The following is a 26,090-nucleotide window of genomic DNA, read 5'->3' as shown; positions in this document are numbered from 1 at the left end:
TTATTTATACATAAATTATAGTATGGAGCTATGAAATATAATAAATCTTTGAAATTAAAGTCAAATAACCACGAAACAGCTATTTTGTTAGGTTCAACTAATATTGGATCTGCAGATACATACGATGAAAAAAATCCACGAAGATAAAAGATACGACTGCTTTGTCCTTATAACGTATAAAACAAATACAAATTATGTATAATTTCGCTTTAGATTCCATTATTTTTGTATTTTACGGGTAAATGATGATTTAAAACATTAAACATTCCCATTACTAGAAAACAAAATATAGGCGTAAATTGAAAGTGGAAAGCTAAAGTCATGGTACTTATTTCTGATGGTATCTGTACTCCTTCGATAATTATTTAGAAAAATGAAACTCACATTTTCATTTGAATTAATAGATATGTACATGCGATTAGCGAACGCCATTAATATGTATGTACTGTTTCTAATATGGTTAATAGAGTATCCATACGGTTCTACATGTACTTTTTTTATCTCAATAATTAACATGAATTCCTATTCAAAGTATAATTAGAGCCAACTCAATTTTTTAAAGAATTGGTTTAAATGACACGTTAAAATCTGGGACATATGCTATATCTTACAATGATTTCAAATCTATGGCAATTATATATATATAAATATCTATTTACGATATCGTACACTGAAGGGTCATATATTTTGGAAATTCAATACACCATTTTCAAATTATTTATAGCCAAGATTTACAGGGTAAATAAAATCAATGAACAAATATACAATGGTGGATATATTCATATTTTAAAATTAAAACCTAACACAAATGTAAAAAAGTAATTTAAAAAGATTTAGCAGTAGAAAATTGGTCTTGCGATAAAAATATAAACAAATATCATTTCAAATAATACATTTACAAGGTCATGTAATATTTCCCACTGTCATATACTATCAAAGGTTAAGTTAATGTGTTTATGATGATATTAAATAATAAAAATGTACATTATCCAAAAATTTTCAGAGTTGACTCAATTTTGTCACAAAAAAAATTTTCATACTTACTTTTTTTTTACAGTGTCGTCATTACCCTCACAGGCATGCGCAATCACATCCCATTATATTAAATGGTTATATGGGTCCAGGACGTTTATTATATTTCCTTTTTTTTTAGTTAAAGATTAACGGGTTTTGGTCGTTGAAAATTAAATTCAAGAGAAACCTAGCTGACAGCTAGCAAAGGTAAGAATCCTTAAAGTGTTGAATTTACATTTTTTTTTTATTTAACTTTCGTTTTCAGCCAATCACCATGGATCTTCTCGTCGTTAAAAAAAAATCCAAAAAATCATACATTCAATCTTCATCTTATTATCGCAATACAGCTTTCTATTGAATTTTGAATATAACATTGACATTGGCGCGGCAGGCTCTGAATGTTTCTTTTTTTCTCTGACTAAATACAAATTTCGTTTCATATACCCAATATCCCGTTGTTCTATTTCAAGTTTGTAATGAAAATATGTTTTAACCACATAACTTTTCTGAAGATAGACGCTATATTTTGTCGTTACAAAAATGGAAAGAAACGTATCAAAAGTTGCGAAATGATAGGAAGGAATGTTTGGTTTTCAAGATCTATTTCAACTTTGTACTTTATTTGGCCTTTTCAACTTTTTTTATTCAAGCGTCATTGATGAGTCTTTTGTAGACTTAAAGTGCGTCTGCCGTACATAATCTAAACCGGGTATTAATAATGAGTTTATTAGGACATTTTGGCAAAGATCCCGGATTTTGTTCAATATGGCTGTTTAAAATCCGGGTTTCTTAGCTCAACATCCAAGCTTCCGTTGGAGCATCATCCGAGTTCTTGATCATTTTAGCAATCTCGTCGAGCAGAAGGAAACATTTCCGTAATTATGTAAATGAATTCAAAGTTGGCTGGACCTGGAAGAATAGTTATAAAATAGCCTTTTGGCTTACCTTTTGGCTGATATCATTAACATTTGCGCTGTAGCGGAACAACGAAGCACCTACGGCAAATTCGTCTTATTCTAATGGGTATTATAATGGGAAAAGGCGTACGGAATATTTGGTACGAGTTATAGTGTTTTCAGATCCAGTGTTCCGATGACCTTCATGAACATTTATTACAATGGTGTCAAATTACTCTTATGTATTATTTTATTTCGAAATAAACTTTAAAATATTCTGGATGACTTTCAAAGCCAAATATTAAATTTATCAAACCAGGGGTATTAACAGACGATGCTGTTCCAATGTTTGGTTTGTATATATTTAAAGTAACCTGATTTTTTGAAGAACGATGACTGTTCTCTTGTAAATGAATAGAGAAAAAAAAGTCAATCAAATTTTAAACCATGTTCTCAAAAAATAATGCGAAATGTAAAGTTAGCGGCCGGTTCGTTATTCGTTATTCGATATTCAATCTCCAACCGGCTGCTAGCAGTCGGTTTGATATTCAAATGTTCTTAGTTGAAAGTAATGAAATTAAAATATTCGATAACATTTAAAGCATCACAGTCATTGTTTAAAGAAATAAAAGACGTAGGAAATCTTTTTGTGAACCTTTTGTTGCTCCGTTAAATTATCTAAATTCTCGTTGTCCTCAAATATAAACCCTCAAATATAACCCCTTAGGTAAATCGAATATTTTTCTTTATGAAATATAAATTTTTATCAATAAAATGCAATCAAAGATTTACATTCAAAATATGATATTTCAAGAAACAAAAACAAACGGGCACTCTAGTAAGATACAAACAACTATGGAAAGCAAAAAAAAAAAAAAAAAAAGAAGATAATTATATTCAGGTAGAACGGCCCAGGGTTTTGGCTAGATCTTCCTAATCTCTCAATCTTCATCATATTATGCAAGTTAGTTGATATATAGATGCAAATGCCATAAAGAGGAAGTCGGGTACACTTTTTGTGTTCTATGTTTACCGAGGGCTCAAAGTGTCAGTTTGATATTCAAAATATAAAGTGAAAACCTACCGGAGACCGCTTAAATGACGATGAGACTCCTTGCTCTCTGAATGTCCATCAAATTTATTAAGCTCATAGACTATGTATATTTATACAGTAAAATGTCATCTTCGATATATACGGAGGGCTTAAAATGTCACTTTTATATACATATATGTACTTGAGAAAACTGAATAACAATCTTAACAGAGACGAGGTGAAACTAATGCGTGCTGTTTCCGGTGTCGTCAATTATTTGTTAAGGTTTGTGATTAATATAAAAAATAAGAAGATTTTGTATGATTGCCAATGGGACAACTCATCACCAGAGACCAAATGACAAAGAATTTAACAACTATAGGTCACCGTACGGCCTACAACAATTAGCAAAACCAAAACCGCATAGAAAGATATAAAAGGCCCTGACATGAAAAATGTAAAATAATTCAAACGAAATAACTATCGGTTTGATTTATGTACGAAACAATAAACAAAAAACAAATATTACAGCAACAAACGACAACCACTAATGTTAAGGCTTCTGATTGGGGACAGAATGTGGCAGGATTAAACAGGTTTGCGGTCGCCTGGCCCTCCCCGAACCTGGGACAGAGATGGAACAGCACAGCATAAAAACAAACTGTGAAAGTTAGTCGAAAAGGCCTTAACTCATCAGATCAATACAAACCACAAAAAAAAAAAAAAAAACTAATAAAAATACGGACCGTTAATGTTCAAAGCTGTATAGCAACAATTTTTAGTATGTTTGATTTTATTGATAAAAAAATCAATGTTTGTACGGTAAAGCAGTCAAGGGGAAACACTTAAGGTTAGTCAATGATAATTGGGAAGTAGTTGTATGAGATTTGGCACATATCATTTCCACGATGATTATTTTGCCCCGCTCCGTCAGTCATGGTTGATTGATTTTGAAACTTTCCCCAAAAACGGTTAACATTTTAAAGGTAGTGATTAGGTCTTCAAGTTTCATTTCACGTTGGAGCCAGGTCTATCGTTTGTTCTTTGTACAAATGAATTTAATTCATTGCATAATTTAATTTAATAATTTATAAGAAATACTGATGAATCATCTCCTGTCTTCTTTCTCGTTGGTTAAATCTTTCAGAAACGATGAAATAAAGATCGATTAACACTAGGATAATAATCTGTTGTGGGATGAAGATCCGCACAGTATTTCTCTTAAAATGTGATTTAATATAGATACAAGAAGTTTGTTTTATATGAACCAAAAGTCAAAGAAGAAAATCAATTGAACTTGCATAAACTACTTTACTTTATTTGTTTTTACTGAGTAATCATGTTTCTTGCACTAGTTAACACTGGTGTAGGAGGGGGGTGGATTGGTGGATGGGGCGGGGCAACCGGTTGGGCAATTGCCCCACTTTTAAATGTATATTTTATCCCCCCTTTACTTTTCGGTCCCCCCACTTTTCAGTCCATTGGCTCTGACAATTATTAAACACACATCAAACGCATGCGCCTCAATCTGTAAATCAAAATTGAAAACGATGTTCAGGATGTACTCAGGTGAAATTAAGAAAATCTGCAATTTGAAATTGATACTATATATAAATCAGAAGAGCATTAGTTAAGGAACTAGATAGGCTAAAATATTGATTGGTTATGGAACTCCTTTTCGAGATATTTGATTTTTTTTAGAATGGCGGGAAAAGGCTGACTTGGCCTTCAACTCTTATATTTAGCATTGGCATTATTTGGGTCTCGAATCTGCTTAAATTTTGGTAAATGACCTTAAATATGAGCTATTGAAGTCTTATATGAAAAAAAAGTGGGTGTTATTGGGCAAAATATTTTACCCTATATCGTAGGAAAAAACCCAAGGAGTCCGAACATTTGACAAAAATTCCTGAACCTGACCTAACTACATCCTAAAAATAGAATTAATTTAAATAGAGAATGAAAGATATTTCCTTGGCGTTTCTATATATTGAATAGTTGACAAGACATTCAACCACGAAACCTTTACTCTCAACCGAACAAGTTTTAAGAAAGTTACCTCTAAACGGAACATTTTCAATTGATATAACAATTTTTAAAAACTATATAATAGAATGTTAAACATTTAAATCAAAGCTTTAACTATGTGAAAAACAGAAGGAAACTATAGAAGTTATTGATTTTTTTATATTTTTGTTTTTGTTCAATGTAGTTGTACCACCTCTCTTTGTTCAAAATTGAAATGGTTAGCTAGGTAACTTCATTTATTATATACGTTGTAGTAAATACAAGTAAACTTTTTGTGTAACACACTCACGGGAAATCCCCATGAATTTATCTGTTTTCTGTATATAATAAAGAGTTTAAGATATAGATTTTTCAATATTTCACACCTTATCAACCCCAAACCAATATAATTCCTGGAGCAAAGCTTTTGTTTGGGATTATATCGGTGTCTGGGGTTGATATTGGTGTGATATTGAATAAGCTATATGATATGCTCTATTTTCACAAGGTAACATCACATCCAATAAAATAATATAAGTGATTCGTTTTGTTGCAGCTGAACAGAAGGGAGTTACAAAAATGGACTAACCTGGAACATGGCCTGTAAATATAGCCTGTACATACTCATACTAGCTGTAGCTGTAAATAGCACATACTCCAGTAAGTGTGTTTTATTTCTTTTTAATGTCAACAGACATGGTTGCTTAAATTTTTCGTGACGTATCAATAGCAAGATCAGACTGAGTATAACAAAAAAATTTGACGTCATTAAGGATCAAACAAACCACACGTTGATTCTAAAAAGATGATGAACAGGTCAAAGATGTATAAATCGAATTGACGTTCCCTGTTACTAGCGTCTAATGTAACTTCACGTGACTGTTGATAACCTCCATTATTTGCACTAATGAATATCTTTACAAATTGGAAACCGTTGTATATAGAAGTCTATAAAAACGACATACCAGTAAATTTAATAGGTGAAATTGGTCAGAAAAAGATTATAAAAGTCTTAAGATCTGTGCAACGATACTGACATATTGAGATAGTTATGCACACACACAAGATGTAATAAAACCGTATCGACAAATATTTCGGCTCAAGAAATGCCCTTCTTCATTGTCAATGTTTTTATCAAACAAAAAACAATCAGCCTAAGTAAGTAAATGTGCTGTTCATGTAAGCATTATACTTCTGAAAATATCTATTGTGGTCGACTTATGGTTACGTGTTACATATATATCTATATTCAGATTTTGCTGTAATCGGGCCATAAGTCACCAGTTTTATGACATCTGCTTCCTTTAATAACAACCTTTATGGAGGGTGGAAAGAGGTGTGGGGACATAGGAATGAGGGAACGGCAAGCAGGAGTCAGGAGGATGAAACCATGGGAAATGGGGAAGTAAAACTAGGGATATTCTGAGAACAGATTTTTGACCGATTTTCGTCTGGTATATGTAGTAAGGGGGAGGGAAGTGGGAGTAGGGGGAATTGGGAGTAGGGGGTTTGAAATTGAAATGAGGGACCTCCTGTCCAGAGGAGAGAACTTTGAAATACACGCGTTTTCAAGCTGGAACTGTGAAAACAGGGGAGGGAACAGGGGGAGTAAAACATTTGGATATGCTGAAAAAGTTTCTTTGACTCATTTTTGTCTGGGAGTAATCATGGGAGGGAACTGGAAGTAGAGGGTAGAAAAGTTGGAATCAGGGCCCCTTTATCCACCTCCACCTTTATCAGCAAGGCCGAATATGAAATTTATTCCGGATTTCGTATCTTTTCGGGATTGTTCGAAAATCATCATAAAGTAGTATACGATTATTTGCAAATTTGTATCTGTATATCTAATCACCATGGACAAAAGGTTTACCTCTATATAACTCATATTGGATTTTTTTAATTTTCTTTGTTCTTATATATAAAAACTCCTTAACTTCGTGATTTTATATATCATCTAGCATGTATTGTAAGTATTGATTCCAATAACTTATGTCTTTCTTTCGTTATTATTTGTAACTAGAACTATATTTTTTATATATCTTCCTGGTTCGAAATGGACATATTATAATATGTGCATTCGTTTATACGTATTGCATGTTGATTGTAACTATATAAATATTCTGATTTAATCTGCTAAAAATATAATATACATCTCAAGTTTTTGCTTTCTGTTCAGAAATGTAATTTTCTTTGTGTATACAAAACCATTATTGTATTACCCATACAAAATGTTTCAAAGTAAGAATGGTCTTTTTAATTTTCAGTTTTTCAAGGAAATTTAAATTTTTAATTTTCGTTTGAAACTTTGTAAAAGGTGACATTTCATAAACATGTGATCATGAGCATCAGTATCATTGCAATAATGACAAGGTAGAATACATTGTAAGAATTTCTAACGCACACTTTTGTTCATATTATTTTGCAAATAGTAGTGAACAAACTTTAACATATTACATTATATACTCGTATATATACTCAACTCTTCTTTCGGTTAAAACATAACAGGAACTTCAGTCGCATTCTGAATTGATGTATTATAAATTTTCTTGGTGTGTACACTTCAGAAATTCAATAAATTGTTTTGTTTTGAACTTTATTTAAATATTATTTTCAAATATGTTATTATTTTCATTGATAATGTCATTAGCATAGATACCATTACCATTTATCCAGTTCGGGAATAAAAAAATGTTTTTTTTAATGAAATGGTATTTAAAATAACTTAAACTTAAAGTATTTTTTTGGCTACCTTAACTTTTTATTTGTTTCCAATGCTTTTACGTCTGGTGTACAAAATTTTAAGCTGGACGATAAGCAGCCATCCATCCATCATCATCATCATCATCATCATCCAAATTTTAAGCCTGGTATCTGAAGAGTTTTTCTTTACTATTTGTAATAAAGTTATGGCAGCTTACCTATATCTGGAATTAAGCAATGGAAAATCTAGTGACAAAATATTTCCTCCCCTCTAAACACTGAAATCTTGATCTCTTCAATGTCTATCCCGTTTTAGCAAGGACGCTGTTAATAATAAATTCACAAAAGAACGTTCTGGTAAATAGTAACAATACAAATAAATTGAAATCGAACACAATTTCCATTTAATGTTACAAATTCCCTCCTTAAATAGCAAACGACGAGTACATAAGGCTATAGAAGCTTTGTGTAAAACTGGTTTTAAATGCTGCTATGCGAATAAATTCCTATAGTACCAACTTCGATTATTTCTTATCTGGTTTTATACCTCTCTGGAACATGCCAATTATCCGCACACGTATGCAGCTAGATCAGAAAATTCAGGAAAAAAAATATCAAAAGAATAGACTGATATAAAGCAAAGATTAACACTTTTGAAATCAAGTTGCAAGCAAATAAAAACAGACCTTATTCCGATGTTAACATTGAATGTACATATATGTATAAGCAGAAGACCGCAAACACATGAAGAAAAATCGAGACGACCTATTCTTAAAATAAGTATAAATCTTTAAACGGATAACTTAGTAGTTTGTAAAATTATTAATTAATGAATTTAAAACATCATGTATTTGTATGCATATTGCTAATAACACAGTTTAGTAAATACTTGTTATGCCCCCGCCGTAGTTTATACCCATTTTTAACTTGGAAAATTGCAAAGCTTGAGCGGGGGTATTCGTGTCCTCAGACACATTCTTCTTTTATTTTAAAATGTACGATTGTTGTTAAGAAATAACTTTTAATCAATATCGTCACCAGCATTGTTTTACTGTTGGTTTTGTGGACTTTTTCTTAAGAAGAGTTACTTTTCTATTGTTCTCGCATCATCTGTTAATTAAGTCGATACCATCAATATACGAAAGTCTTGCCAAGCAGTATAAGATAGAATAACGGTATATTTTCCAGTTATCGAAATCTACACTTATTCATTTTTCGATTCTCTCAATTTTGATTAAATCTATATATTTATCTAAATTCACCAAATACACTTTTTGATATGAGAAACTGAGAATTAAAAGCAATATAAGGTATAAAGAAGATTATGATAAAATGTTTACCAAACTTTTCATATTTTTTAATATTTCTTTAGCATTTTGTTTTCGACACTCATGTTGGTTGAACAAAAAAATCCAAAAAAAATCACCAGTTTTGGGCATTAGCTACGAGATATATATAAAAAAAAATAAATATGATTTGTTTTTGTTCAATCATTATTGAAAGTGAAATCTTGAAATAATACTGCTCTTTTAGCAGCCAGTTTGGTTCAATTTTGTCGAAATAAGCGAAACGAATTTAAACACACTAACGCGTCTGTAGTAATATTAAAATTAAAAGTATTTTAATCGGAAACAAAAGACAAATGTGGAAGAACTAAACAACTGAAAAGGAGCAAAAGTTACAGAGAACAGAATTATTTAGTTCTTTAATTCTATACGGTTTTTAAAAAATAATTTTGTCGCTTCAAGTTGGTGCATAAGATTGTTGAATTTGCAATATGTTGTTGACGAACATTGTTTACAACAACCGCGGAAATGAGTAATGCAATACCTTTCTTATCTCGCCTTAATCACACGTAGATAATTGGAGATCCATGTCTTACATTGAAAACCCATGTGTATCGCGGTTAAGCTGGACTAATAGCTATTGTGGTAAACATTAGAGTACGCGAAATTGCCATCAAATACTGTTAATATGGATATATTGTCCAAGTAATGCATAGAGCAATAAATATATCATTTTGTCGAAACAAATTTTACCATACACGTTTGAATGTATAGTCTTGCCGTTTAAACCATAGCACATACCCGAGATATAAACAACAATTACTTGTAGAGGCGAGTAAACAACAATGACTTGTGGAGGCAAAAGTCATGATTGATGCCTGATCAAGAATAATATTTATTTATACTGCTTGGGTCAACAAAGCCACCGAACATTGGATTTAATATAAGACATGACTTTGAAACTGCGATTATCAATTTTGAAGGAAGATAAAAACGAATTAAATGGTAACTAAAAGAGATAGAACCAAAAAAGCGATTTGAATTGAAACAGAACATGAAATGGAGAAAGAGAAGTAAGACATTGTTCCCAATCATTTTATCAGGGGTTAGAGTTAGGGTTAAGGTTAAGGTTTAGATAAAGCTAATACTAATAATGAACACTTCCCTTTCCCGAATCTTGATATCTATATCGTTAACAGGAAGCCAAATACCAAAATTTATGATAAAAAAGACGATTTTTCATTTCCTATTGTTAATTATCCATTTTTAGATGTCACCATCTTATGGTGTTTATATCTCAACTTGTTCGATTCGCTCGTGTATGTAACAATGTATTTGATTTTAACGAAAGAAATCTCTGTATTACTGAAAAATTATTACACTAGGGTTTTCGATATCACAAACTAGTCAAAACATTTACTAAATCTTATCATCGGTACAAGGACATCATTCGTAAATATAAATCAACATGCAGACATCTTATACGTTCAGGTATTTCACATCCAATCATTTATGGTAATATTCTATACAAAGCACAAAAATGTCAGTCATTAAAGATGGCATAGTTTGGTATTAATATTGATTCACTCATAGGGTCTTTGCATCGGAAATAAACACATTTATTCTAAAACCAGTTGTTGGCATGATAAGGGTTATGTTCTTCTCATATATTTTATGATGGCATGATACTAAACCCCTAACGGGAAGGATTGCGCTTGATTTTCATATCATGAAGACATAATCTTTCAATCAGTTTAATTGAGGGCTGGAGCCGGCATGTCAGTAACTGCTAGTAGTCCTTTGTTAATTTATGTATCATTGACATTATGCTTTGTTTCTTCTGTTACCTATTCTGACATCGGACACGGACTTCTTTTAAACTGAATTTTACTGTGCGTATTGCTGTGTGTTTGTTTATTCTACATTGGCTAGAGGTATAGGGGGATGGTTGAGATCTCACAAAACATGTTTAACCCCCGCCGCATTTTTGCGCCTGTTCCAAGTCATGAGCCTCTGGCCTTTGTTAGTCTTGTAAGTTTTTTTAATTTTAGTTCATTTATATGTTTTGGAGTTTAGTGTGACGTCCATTTTCATTGAACTAGTACACATTTTTGTTTAGGGGCCAGCTGAAGCCCGCGTCCGGGTGCGGGATTTTCTCGCTGTGTTGAAGACCCATTGGTGGCCTTCGGCTGTTTTCTGCTCTTTGGTCGGGTTATTGTCTCTTTGACATATTCCCCATTTTCATTCTCAATTTTATCAGACCTGGGACTATTATACTAACGGGATTAGAATTAGGTTTTCCTTATGATATGACCGAATTACCGGACTACACGAGATTTTTCGAAACCTGCGAGGATTTGGAGTGAAAGATGTCAACGGCTGTGTAAATTTACGGAATAATTGTAAACGATCGTCAAAAACGTTTTCATTGTTAAGTATTAAACAAAACAAAATATAATTTGTTATTTAGAATGACACATAAAAGATAGATTTTCAGGTTGTGGAGTGATTTAAAGCGTTGTGGAATGGTCACTGATTTATGGCTCCCATTTTTATTTATTATCCTTTGCATTTAGGCACACTTCTGTAACGAAATATATTCTTATATCACTAGAATAAATCGACAAAGTTAAAATTTATTATTTTTTCTTATGAAAGAAATCATGCAATTTAATGAATATACCATCGTCTACTAAGAAAACAATTTTTGATGAACACACATAATATGTAACGAAATTATTAATTTTTAAGTTTAAATATTTAAAAGAAATATATAATGTCCCCGATCAGACCTATTTGCATTTACAAAGTGAAAACGCGACCAGAAAGTATATCCTGGTTTTCTCAGAATATGATATTTTGCTGTTACTAAGCAACTTTTGCAGAAAGATAAATGTTCCATTTGTCAAGTATGTTGTATTATAGCAACTTGTCCTTCCATCTTAACATACATTAATTTACAAGAGGTAATTTATTTTGCTTTCTGACTTACTAAAATATATGAAGCAGAAGATATGGTAAACATTTCAACACATTATTAATTCAGTAATTGTGATAACGGAAAACCAACGACAGTCATTTAAAACCCAAATACATTATCTAATTGGGATGTCAATGACAAACTCGAAACTTACAAAAACACTTGTCGCTCGTAAACGAGAACCAACCTGAACTCAACTTAAAGTGTTTTAGTAGCTTACCCTGGAAAGCCTGAGTAAATTATTGGCCTTAGTATACATTTGTATCAGGATTCCTTTTTTCCAGTTTAATTTTCTTTTTTTCACTATTTTTAACATAACATGTTAACGGACATATTTCAATACTCAAACGTCTACACAAGAAATACGCTATACTTTACTTTAAGGTGGTACCTAACACTACAGGGAGATAACTCTGTAAAAATCAGCTAAACGTTTTAATTACGTTGTATTGTTAAGGAAATATTGAGCTTCTCAATGATCAAAATTAGTGTTTGTCAAACTGCTTTATAACCAACGAAATTTTTCTGATAAAGTGGTTGGTTCAAATTGTTTGAAATTTTTATATTTTTGTCAAAGGGTCAAAGTAAACATTTTGTCAAAATTTTATGAAAATTAAACGAGCCAAATTAATATAAGTCAAGGTGTTGGGTACCACCTTAACGTTAATTCCCTTGTTGCATATTGTATTTGTAACATGACGCTACCAATGACAACGTTTATATAGTTATATTGTACTATGGTTGTTTACAATTAATATCTTCCGTGAGGAGTGAAACTGGTAGGAATACTGTAAACGCTTTTTAATTCAACGATATGTCTGGATTTTCTCCTTTTAGCTCACCTGACCCAAAGGGCCAAGTGAGCTTTTCTCATCACTTGGCGTCCGGCGTCCGTCGTCGTCGTCCGTCGTCGTTAACTTTTACAAAAATCTTCTCCTCTGAAGCTACTAGACCAAATTTGACCAAACTTTACCACAATCATCATTTGGGTATCTAGTTTAAAAAATGTATCCGGTGACCCGGCCAACCAACCAAGATGGCCGCCATGGCTAAAAATAGAACATAGGGGTAAAATGTAGATTTTGGCTTATATCTCTGAAACCAAAGCATTTATAGCAAATCTGACGGGGTAAAATTGTTTATCAGGTCACGATCTATCTGCCCTGAAATTTTCAGATGAATCGGACAACCCGTTGTTGGGTTGCTGCCCCTGAATTGGTAATTTTAAGGAAATTTTGCAGTTTTTGGTTATTATCTTGAATATTATTATAGATAGAGATAAACTGTAAACAGCAATAATGTTCAGCAAAGTAAGATCTACAAATAAGTTAACTTGACCAAAATGGTCAGTTGACCCCTTAAGGAGTTATTGCCTTTATAAACCATTTTTCGTAAATTTTTGTAATCTTTTACAAAAATCTTCTCCTCTGAAACTACTGAGACAAATTTAACCAAACTTGTCCACAATCATCATTAGGGTATCTAGTTTAAAAAATGTGTCCGATGTCCCCGCCTGCGAACCAAGATGGCCGACATGGCTAAAAAATAGTACATAGGGTAAAATGCAGTTTTTGGCTCATATCTCTGAAACCAAAGCATTTAGAGCAAATCTGATGGGATAAAATTGTTCATTAGGTCAAGATCTATCTGCCCTGAAATTTTCAGACCAATCAGGTAACACGTTGTTTGGTTGCTGCCCCTGAATTGGTAATTTAAGAAAATTTTGCCGTTTTTGGTTATTATCTTGAATATTATTGTAGATAGAGATAAACTGTAAACAGCAATAATGTTCAGCAAAGTAAGATCTACAAAAAGTCAACTTGACCAAAATGGTCAGTTGACCCCTTAAGAAGTTATTGCCCTTTATAGTCAATTTTCAACCATTTTTCGTAAATTTTTGTAATCTTTTACAAAAATCTTCTCCTCTGAAACAACTAAGACAGATTTAACCAAACCTGTCCAAAATTATCATTAGAGTATCTAGTTAAAAAAATGTGTCCGATGACCCCGCCCGCGAACCAAGATGCCCGACATGGCTAAAAAATAGTACAATGGATAAAATGCAGTTTTTGGCTCATATCTCTGAAACCAAAGCATTTAGAGCAAATCTGACTGGGATAAAATTGTTCATTAGGTCAAGATCTATCTGCCCTGAAATTTTCAGACCAATCAGGCAACACGTTGTTGGGTTGCTGCCCCTGAATTGGTAATTTAAGAAAATTTTGCCGTTTTTGGTTATTATCTTGAATATTATTATAGATAGAGATAAACTGTAAACAGCAATAATGTACAGATCTACAAAAAAGTCAACATGACCAAAATTGTCAATTGACCCTTTAAGGAGTTATTGCCCTTTATAGTCAATTTTTTACAATTTTCATAAATTTTGTAAATTTTTGTAAATTTTTACAAAATATTTTCCACTGTAACTACCGGGCCAAGTTCATTATAGATAGAGATAATAGTAAGGAGCAAGAATGTTCAGTAAAGTAAGATCTACAAACACATCACCATCACCAAAACACAATTTTGTCATGAATCCATCTGTGTCTTTTGTTTAATATGCACATAGACCAAGGTGAGCGACACAGGCTTTTTAGAGCCTCTAGTTTATTATATATATTGTATTATAGCCCTTGAATGAGGTCATTACGACGAAGTCCGAGGTCGATTTACTTCTTTATGTCGATATATCCTCGTATTGACCTCATACAAAGGCAACAATTATGATATTATTATTTTCCATACGCATGAAGTAGAGCAGAAATTCATTTAATTGGTTGTTATGATTGTGTCACAAAACATTAAGTTTTTTAAATTTCAATTCATAGATATTTTAAAAATAACTTTGCAATATCATTTTTGAACGAATGAAATTAGTTAGAATTTACCAAATAATGATATATCTAAGTGACGTTTAAAAAAAAGGAAACTAATGTGTTCCTGTTTAGTGCCATCATTTTGCTTTCATTTATGTATGTTATATTTTCAATAAAACACATCTTTTCTGACTTGGTCGTCATTAAAAAAAGAATGTGTACAGTTTTAAATCTCGGATAATTTTCCTGTATCAAACAGTTTCTATAGATACACGCTAATTCGAATATAACAAATTAAATGATCAAGTTATCTGTACGCAAATATGGATTGAGTTAATAACTTAGTTTTCTTTATTTTGTTTAAAAGTTGACGTTTGCTACTACAATGAATATGAAATTTCGTAAGAGTTTTCAAATATTTTGAATTTCAGCCTATATATACTAATTGTTACTTGTACAGACATTTTCATTATCAATTTCTATTTTATGTAGATTTCTGACACGACAAATATCGAAATACCATGAACATATGTAAAGTGTTTGCAAAACAAGGGTTACTTGTAGTAGAGGGCTGGTATCTTCTTTCCACAGCCTATCATGATAAGGGAGAATTTGTCTTTTAATGACGCAGTTAAATGGATAACTGCCCACTTCTGATCGTACGTCCATATTACAAGAGCATTTTACAATTCTTAATTCTAAATTTACTGAATACTTTATCAATGAGAATTCTTTAAAGGAAACTAATAGCGTCTACTTTTATTTTTTTGATCGCATCTGTTAAGGATTGCTTCTTACAAAGAAAGGTTGGAACCAATTGTTTAAATGGTACACTTCAGTAATCTGTTGGATATATAGTTTTACGGACGTCAGCATTATTTTAAAGCCTTAATAGACAAGATTTTTATGATTTAACTGCTTATGTCAAAAGACGATTTTCGATCATTTGACTAGTTCATAGATCTTGTGCTGCTGATAGTTTTTGTCAATTATAGTTTCTCTTTATGTATTATATTATTCGGAAATAACAATGAATACTTGGATTTCGGTATCTATGTTATACTTTTTTTCCAAGATAACAGCAAAACCTGCAAACCCGGACCAGTTTTGCACAATAGTCAGAGGTGTAACCTGTTATACTAGGAAAAAAAACTTGACAATGTAAATAAGCTGAATTTTAAGGGGGAAAAAAGAAGAAGATTATGTATCGTATGTGCTTTAACGCGTATAAATTTCAAGAATCAAATTTATATTATTTTGAAATTAGAGAAAATGATCAGACGTGATTTGAATATATACTAGACGCGTCTTCACTTAAAAAAAAGCCGGATTATGTGAATTACATACAAAAATCGATTCAAACAGGTCACTTTGCCTACTGTGTTAATTTGGAAGAGGAAAAAATAATAAAACATGATTTTTGTTTGTTTGCAGAGAAAAATATTTGGTTGGCGTTACGGTTTAAAAAAAATACGTTGGAACTTTCATGCAAAGTCTTGAATCCAAATCTCTCGATCAACTTTTACAGCACCCATGAACATTTGATTGGACAGTGCCTTACATTTCCTTCCGCCGAATGTTATTGTTTTCGGAATTATAGCAAAATAGCTTTCGATAAATATACAAATGAAACCCTATTGACGTTATGGAGATTACCTAACGTAAATGGAAACTGGACATGTCGTCATGGAGTTAGTAGCAATGATCCATCTGCAACAGTTGATATTTACCTAGGTATATACATGTTTGTTGAATAATATGACAATTGAATTTGATAACAATTCTATTTTTAGTTTCTTTGACAAAAAACAAAATGAAAACTTATTTATCAAAACTGTACAAAGATTTGGTACGTTCAAATTTAAGTACATGAATTGTCGCTACATATTAAAACAAAGTAAAAATAGGATATACACTTCCGAATATAAAAAGCAAAGGAGCAGTACTTTTGTTAATGTTTTTCATCTCAAAGTCGAAATAAGACCTTTATCTTAGAGCAAAAAACACTCATCAATGCAATTAAAATACGACTCACAACATCGGTTCAGGGAAAATTATTTCTATAGATGTCATTTACGCGTCACGCAATTTTTTTTGCGTGAAGTGCATAAAATCATTTTCATTTATCTGGCCACATTTAAATGTTCCTGTCCGAAATAAGTTACTTGTTTCGACTAATTCGAGAGATTAAACATGACTATGTTACTTTATTTACAATGAGTTGATCCGAATTGTAAACATAGCGTTTTTCTAATACAGAAAAATCAATGCTTTTAATTTGTGAACAAATAAATTTTTTTATCAATGTTGTATATTCTATAGCGTTACTATTCTACACATATGTTGCCGTATTTTAATTATCTGTCTTTTCTGTGACAGACACTATGGCTAAACAGATTGATCAGTTCAATCAAAAAATTCAATTTTTTTTATTTTTCAGGAAATGTATGTAAAGCAGAAGAGGGTTATAGACATGTTTCAGTTATTGTCTTGTGTATCGTATTCGTCGTCATACTATTTTGTGTGTGTGTTTACATCTGTAAAAGACGAACATGTATGTATTTTATTATGTGTTGTTCATTTACCAACTGACACACTATATGGTATTTAAAAATTACATTGTTCCTTTAATTATAATGAGGAAGGGTATACATCTATATTAAACGATACTAACCAAATAATCGGCAAGGCTGTAAACGCTAGTAGTCAATACCCACCGAGTTGTTTTCTAATTACGTGTTCACCAATAATCATAAATATATATGTGAAATTCAAAATGACCTCTCGATCAAATTTCATAGATGAACTTGGCCCTAAAAAAATCTTCTTTCATTTTTAATTTTTGTGTGGAAGCTGAGGACTGTTGATCGTTTTTTACAGAAAGATAGGATTTTTTTTTTAAAAAAAACACCCGAACAATAAAATTTGAATGAAATGTGCTTCAAGGCATACAATAATGGCATATGTTAGGTCATTTCTCCCCCTGATTAAAATGTAAACGAAAGATAGTATATTTATAAAAATAAAAAGATGTGGTATGATCGCCAATGAGACAACTCTCCATAAGAGACCAAATGATACAGAAATTAACAACTATTGGTAACTGGAAGGCTTCAACAATGAGTAAAACCAATACCGTATTTTTATTCATTTGATACATGTAGTTACCATGTTTGTTTCCAATTGTGTATTCCTTTTTTCAATTTTCCATCTTAAATCGATTTTAGTCAGATTAATCCTTTTACTGTAAACCGGAAAACGTTCTGAACTACAAAGTAAAGTTCGAAACAAATAATGTGAAGTTTTGTTAATTTTTCGCTACAATAAAGGGACATAATGTGAGCTAAAATTCAAAGCCCAAAACATTTTAAAACACTTTTAAACACGCCAAATTTGATCAAATTCGTGTGTAGTACTTTAAAATACAAAAGTAGGCAATCTTATTGATTCACACTCTATAGGAAATAGATTTTTTACATTTAAATCCCGCCTTTGTGTTATTGTGCTATGGTCATTTTTTGTATTATTGTTTTTTTCATTTTTGCTTGTGTGCTTTGTCTATATGTCATTTTGTTTTTCTTTGTTGACATATTTGTTTGTTTTATAGTGATTAAGATTATATCACAATGTTGACCGCTGTATTCATATTTTTGACATTTTTACCTATTATGTCTGTTGGTTTTGTAAACACATTGTTGTTAATATAATGGATTTTTTTTGCGAATAGCTATAAAACCAGGTTTAATCCACCATTTTCTACATAAGGAAATACTTGTACCAAGTCAGGAATATGACAGTTGTTTTGCATTCGTTTGATGTGTTCGAGCTTTTGATTTTGCCATTTGATAAGGGACTGTCCGTTTTGAATTTTCCTTGGAGTTCGGTATTTTTGTTTTTTTTACTTTTTACATATACCTTTTACTCTATAAAATTACCAAATATTCGTATTTTGTATAGAGGATCAGCCACGTTCCTTAAAACTTTAGGGGGTTTTGTTGGGGGGGGGGGGGTGTTGATATTTTAGATATTTTTGAAGTATTCCTTGTACGTTACATAGCAATATTTCTAGTTTAATAAGCAACGTAATGAAGGGAATACAATATCCTAACATCACTGAAGAGACATTAATTGTCGAAATCCGGATATGGTGTACAAATTTTTGCACCTCATGTTTGCGGTATACCATCTTTTCCGCAAGTTTATTGTTTTCTGTTTGGTAATAAATTATTATAAGATCCATTTTGTTACATCTGGTGATCCGTTTATTTGGCAATCGCCAATGGCAGTCAGCAGGGTTTAAGAACATCAGTTGTTCGACCTGCTAGTCAAATGCGTTTTGTTAAAATATATTGTTTCACTTTTTTGGTCTTTTGGAAAATGTTGTTTGTGCTGTATTTAGACCCCTCTACCAAGAAATTTGTTTTGCATGCACACGTATAAAAATTGCGGTTTTTATCCAACGCAATCATAGGTTTGAACGTTGTTTTCAATTTAGACTTGTATATATATATATATATATATATATATTATATATATATATATATACATTATATATATATTATATATATATATTATATATATAATTCTAAATTGAAAACATATATATATATATATATATATATTCATAGGTGTTAGAAGAAGAGAAGAAGGATATCCTGCAGAGAGGACGCATTTAGGTAGTTGTTATAGAATATTGCAAAAGACAAAGCTATCTAGAAAACTTCATGCAATAATAATAATAATAATAATAATAAAAGTAAAAAAAAAAAAAAAAAAAAAAATATCAGATAGACGGATTTGTCCTCCATTTTTAATCTATATTAGGAATATTCAAGGGATTGTGTTCCCAATTAATATTTTCAAAGCCATTTCTTTGCCTTATCTATAAATAAAATGAATGTTATTTCTCACCAGATTTACATTTGATATAAGCAAACGATGGGTGCCAATGGTGGATCTACGTATTTATATGCATAACAATTGTAAGCGCCTTTCTCACAATTATAACGACTCCCAAGGGTGACTTTGGAATAGAAATATGATCACTACAGGTCTTCTTCCAACCGACAGAATGGTGACGTTAAATCCGATGCCTCGTGTTAAGAAAGTGCCACGCTCTTGCACGTTAAGAACCATTGCAACAACTCTTTGAGGAGTGCGTAGATAGCCTGTTGCAAGGCAAGATTTCTGTCCTATCCAATTTGCCTCTTTTCCAATGCCAGTGACCTTCATCCCGGACTGCCTCTATCACAGGACCTTACTTTGTATTTATTGTAAATTTGTTCTCGTCCTGAACATGCATGAAATATTTGCCACTTGACGATAATCAACCAATCAAACAATCACAATTATAACGTTACGTCACAATACCCCCTTGCATCGTTATTTAAATCCACTTCCTGAAAATATCAATGGACAATGCAAACGTTAGAACAATCAATATGGTATTTTTCAGTATGATTTTCTTTAGAAGAACGCTCTGGTAATCTTGGTATATCATACTATCCTCGAGTTTGCTTAAAATAGAAGCAAAGACACATAAGGGATATTCAAACTCATAAATCGAACACGACTTGATAATGTCTTGACAAATAAGGAAAACGACCCAAAGCAAAAATGTAAAAAACAAAACAAAACATAGAAAAATAAAGACTAACTAGCACGAACCACAAACAAAACCGGGGGTGATTTCAGGTGCTCCTGAAGGGTAAGCATATCTTGCTCGACATGTGACACCGTCATGTTGTTCCTGTTAGTACAAATCAGGAAATAAGCTAATTGGGTAGATCACATTAGAGAAAAAAAGAACGGGATTGTGGTTAGAACAGTTATAACGTTCACTGTCAAATATCACTTGCATGTTCAGAGCGATCAAGTTGAACTGTGTTCAATTTCTTTGTAGGTCAAAACCAAAGACTTTAAAATGGATGGTTTTTCGTCTTTATAATCAAACTGCCAATAAATTAGCATTTTGTCTATTTAAAAATTTTGAGAGTACTGTTGTTGCTCATATCTAATTTAAAAAAAAAAGGTTTTTAAAATAAAAAAAAAACGTACTAATTTGGCATATTTGATAGAACAACTAGACATATTTGACGGAAATATGTCTAATATTTCTATCAGATATGTCAAATTGATAGAAAATGTCACTTTGTTAATAGTAATTTTAGTAGTTTCTGCAGAATTTCCTTAAATGGAAAAAGTTTGAAACCTAGAGCAAATATGCAAGACAAATTTTTAAATTAAAAAGTTTAAATACTGATATAATATTACAATATTTTATTTGACACTTATTTTGTTCGAATTCATACTGCCATGTTTGCTGGTTTGCTTAAACTATCATATCCTGATCCATTAAGTTTGAAAGTTTCTCTTATATGACATGAAACTTACTATTTTCTTTTGATATTTTCCATTTTGTTTTGTAGATGTTCCTGCATAATTGATAAAATGGCTCGACGAATATACCGGAGGAAAATTAAATACTTGATTTTACATATCAAAATTGCAATTCTTTTGTTTAAGAACTAATATGAACAAGGTCATGGATAAATTCCCAAATAAGAATTTAAATCTTAATCATGTAATATTTTAATATAAGAAATACCTTTACCGTTTTTTATAGTATGTGACCAAAAAATGAAGATTTTATTTTAAAAGAGACAATGAAAATGCAAATTATATATAATTATTATCGAAGCTAAATTCATAAGATGAAAGTTGAAAAACAGTGATACAATGGAAGTATATACATTGCTACGACTTTTTTGATAGTTTTGAAATGCTTGTTAGTTACACCATGCGTGTTCCTTTTTCTCAAATCGTCATTGTTCCATTAAATAATATAAAACATGTTCGAATATCTGTTCCTAAAAGTTATTGAGTATTTTCATTCTAGTGCAAAACGTGATTAGTTATAAAACTGTTTTTCATATTTTTTTAATGCGTTGTATTGTACGTAGGTATGTCAATCATATATTTCAATACAGTGCATTAACAAAAAATTTCTCGGTGACCATGCTTAATCTTAGAAATTATTTCCTTTCTGCTACATTGTACAGACCGTTAAACATAATTTATTTTTATACTACGCATAGAAAAATATAAAGAAATTCTTTTCCCACAGAATTCATTAGTTTTTTTCCTTAAAATTCCTGCATCAAGCGCAAAACACAATGATATATGGATATTTTCCATTATTTGATGTGTTATGCATTCTTTTCATTGATGAATTGCGGTTATGCTAAAATCAAAGTGATATTTAATTATGATTAACGATGTTCTTTTCTTTAATATTCAATATAACCCTTGAATTAAAGCATTCGTTAAATGAATACCATTATTTGCACACCCTTTGTTTGTCAAATGAAATGCCCAATCTGTAGCATAAACGGAACCATTAAATAAAAACACATTGCTTAACTTATAAACACAGAAATCAGGTTAGACTTTTAACATGTTCAAAAATTGGCTACATTTTGAAGACTTCTGTTGGTAACATCATGTAATAACAAAGTATCATATTAAGTAGAGGTATTTGTCGTGATATATTGCTATCCCGGGAAGAAGTTTCAATTATTGCAAGTTTTAAGGGAAGTGTCCTTTTAAATAGAATCTCCATGGCTTAATATGTTTTTTTTTCAAAAGAAATGTTTGAATATTGGTTTGTTTGGACAATTTAGTTGATTAGGAAATTGAAAACATCGAAATTTGAACAAAAAAATGGTATCGAAATTAAAAACGAATATTTAAACATTTTGTGGCAACTTAAGGGATGATTATACTAAACTGATCAATCAAACCAATTCCAGGTCTACTTTTCACTTGTTGTTGGTTACGAACGAAATATAAGCTGTTTTGTCAAAAATGATTAGACAGAAGCATCGATAAAAGCCAGATTGTGACATCAATCTATTAGAATCCTAAATTTCTATAATAAATAAAATATCACAAGAAAAAAATATACATGTCAAAAATGTTACGTAAATGAACATACCACATGGATTTCTGAGGATGAGTTTCAATTGGTCGATTTGAAGAAATTCCTTCTTAGTATTTGGTTTATATATTTTAACTAAGCTATTTTTTTCTTTTCTATAAATGAGCTTGGTGGACAATCAAAATTTTGATAATTGTATCTGTATCAGAGATATATTTTTTTATTTCTCAATAAACAAATAATATAAGGTATAGCATGTTGTATTTCGAAAAACGAAACTCTAAATCTTTCGACCCACTTTAATCGTCTATAATGATCTTATGTTAACTTATACAATAAAGAAATGTGGTATGTACTCTTAAAAAGATATAACCTGAAACAGCAACTTTGACCTGAGGCAAACTTTAAAAACTGGAGAAAGGATATGTAACTCATATTCAGTCGTTCAATCAATTTTCAAATTGCGGACAATGTAATACTTTTCGGACATATTATTTTACAGCTGTTAAATCTTTTTCATAATGCCAATTGTCCAATATTTGCCTGCTTAACACTTACAATTATAAGGATTGTAAACCCTAAGACATAAAATATTACAAAATACCCTACTCCAAGTTAAGGTAAATTCAAAACGGGGGAGGTCCAAAGAATTTGACAAAATCAAACACTCGACTATATCAATCAACGGAACAAATTGGAAAACAACAGTCATATTCCTGACATCGTACAGGCAATTACAGGGGCGAATGGTGAACTAAACCTGGGATTATAGCTAGTTAAACCTCCAACTTGTTTGACAAACGATATAATTGGTGAATGCGACAATAATTGGGATATAGCAGCCAAAACTATGTAAATATACATTACAGATATACAGCACAAGTAACTTAAGCATTAAATAACATTAAACGTAGTAGCAATACTTTAAAATTGTCCGTTTTAAATATTTTTATATTTGAATCGGCTTTTTGAGATTCTGATTCCAGCGGCGCCACTGATGAGTCTTATGTAGACGAAACACTGGCCTAATGAATCAAATTATAAGTTTGGTATCTTTGACGAGTTTTTCTTAAAAACTATAGATACTGATTCTAATGCAACAACGTTTGCAACGTTCATTTTGATTAGATAACGTCACAAATTTTCATGGCATCAATTCACAATTGATGCTACGAAAACGTACACGCAAACGCAGACGACGTATGACATGTTTTAAATGTACGATCTGACGTTATTTACTGTCAGTTACATTAAAATGTTGATAAAAATATTAAATTGTAAGCTCCGACGCTATCAATTGGAGATTTGATGGTCGCAAATACCCCGTTTACTGGCTCCGCTAACGCGTAGCCAGTAAACTTAATTTGCGACCATCAAATCACCAATTGATGCCGTCGGAATTTAAAATACAATACAGTTATATCCTAATTCGTCGGAAATTGACTGAAAATGACTTGATTTTTTAAAAAGATTAATGCTGCTTCAACATAATCAATTTAAAGAATACAATTGATGTTTCAGACAATAAATTATTGACTCGTTATTAAACGATGATAAAGATTTTATTTCCGTAACCAACAACAAATGAATATGAATGAGTACTTCATTACATGCATATTGAAGATTTATGGAAATCAAGTACTACCTTTTTTCTTGTCGTAAATCAACACAGCCTAATGGTGTAGTAAAATGATATTTTTCATTGCATCTAAGAAATTTAATAAATGGAAGAACCAGTTTTTCTTCCGAACCAATCCTATTATTTTTCATATATTCGTATTCAAAAAGAGTGAAATATTAAAAAACACAATGCAAATAAACTCATCATAGATACCAGGATTGAAATTTTGTATTTGCGCCAATATACAATTCAATGTATAGAAATTACGTTACGTTTAAAAAACAAATTATTCGAGTTAAACTTTAAGATAAGATATATTTTACGAAACATCTAATTTGTTGAATTAAAGACTGATCTACCAATTACAACTTCTGAATAATTTAATTTTCAGCAGGGGTTACGGAGTATTTTACTATCATATTCCAGATATCACATATTAGCGTATTTTGTGTGCATTCTTTATTGTGTCCGTCCAATAAATTGTTTTTTTATTTGATTGTATTTCCTGATTGGTAATGACCATGCGCTTTTTTAAAATTTAGGATTTATTCAAGTAAAAAGTCATTTATTGTGGGTTTTTCTCGACTCCAGCTTCTTCTACCATAAAAAGTGCGTTCTAGTAACTTCAACTTACTTATTTTGTTCAACTGATGATTATGATATCAAGAATTTTAAGATAATAAGTACTTTTACTTTGTTAATCCATCTCAAAAATCAGAACGGAGATTTTTGCCATGATTTTAACCACAATCGAAATATTAACAAGTTCTCCGAACGAATAATTTGTTTAAAGTGTTATCATAATATTCATCTTATCCTTACATGTGACTGATAACTAATTTGTCTGATTGATAAATAGTTTCACTTTCACTTTTTTGTTTATTGCTTTTTTCTTCGGTATGTGCGTCAACAATGCAAAAATAAAGAATCGAAAAATTTTCATAACATTGATAAGACCTTACTAACATTTTTCTTATATTTTTTGTGTGTTATAAACATTCTTAATGATTAAAGAATTTGGCGTTTTATTTTCGCCCGGCTGCTTATTCACAATAGTAAACAATATAGTAACGATGTCTTAACACGTGCAAAAGCATCCCTTTGATAAATTGAATACAGTTTTAAAAGTTTGTAGCTTATTATTTTTTTATTTAACAATTTCTTATAATAGAAAAATACGAAGCCAAATAATCACAAGAGACCACATAACCAAGATGTAAGCAACTATAGGTCCCTGTATAGTTTTCAACAATAAACAAACCCTATACCGTATAGTCAGCTATAACTGACTCTCAACGACGGATTAATATACGAAACAATAAAAGAAGAACAAATACGACCACTGAATCACAATGCACATACATAATGTAACAGGTTGATATACAGTAAAGAACCGTATTATGATCTTTGTATGTCTCTTTTTTTATAGTATTTAAAATTAAGCTAATGGCGTTTTATTTCTTTTATTGATATTTACATGTTCTCTCATCATGCAACACCATAATAACAATTAAAAATGCAGTGTTACGTATTAAAGAACCACATCAAGCTACCAAGCTCAATCGGAGGATACATAATTTGGTCGACTAACCAATAAGAATAAGAATAGGAGTTACATAAATACGCTCATAGAAATGTCCGTCAGAGATGCGATATCAAAAATTACGCTGAAGACCAATGGATGACCTACCTTGTTGATGCATACGTTTTAACCAGACTTAACCACTTCATCTACTTTATATATTTGGTGTCTGGCAAAAAAAAAACCGGTTCTTCCCTCAGAGGGACTCGAACC

General features: G+C 31.3%; 1 long non-coding RNA gene across 1 annotated transcript; it reads left to right on the top strand.

The window, feature by feature from the left end:
* Nucleotides 1–1,088: 1,088 nt before the first annotated feature.
* LOC127718840 (uncharacterized) lies at nt 1,089–24,214 on the top strand. The gene is made up of 6 exons (XR_007989967.1): nt 1,089–1,221; nt 5,507–5,610; nt 16,170–16,469; nt 17,176–17,289; nt 19,364–19,411; nt 21,164–24,214. It is a non-coding gene; the product is annotated as an uncharacterized LOC127718840 (long non-coding RNA).
* Nucleotides 24,215–26,090: the final 1,876 nt, after the last annotated feature.

This window comes from Mytilus californianus, unplaced genomic scaffold (assembly GCF_021869535.1).
Source record: "Mytilus californianus isolate M0D057914Y unplaced genomic scaffold, xbMytCali1.0.p SCAF_10, whole genome shotgun sequence".
Lineage (NCBI taxonomy): Eukaryota > Metazoa > Mollusca > Bivalvia > Mytilida > Mytilidae > Mytilus > Mytilus californianus.
This window is presented reverse-complemented; position numbering and strand designations above follow the sequence as displayed.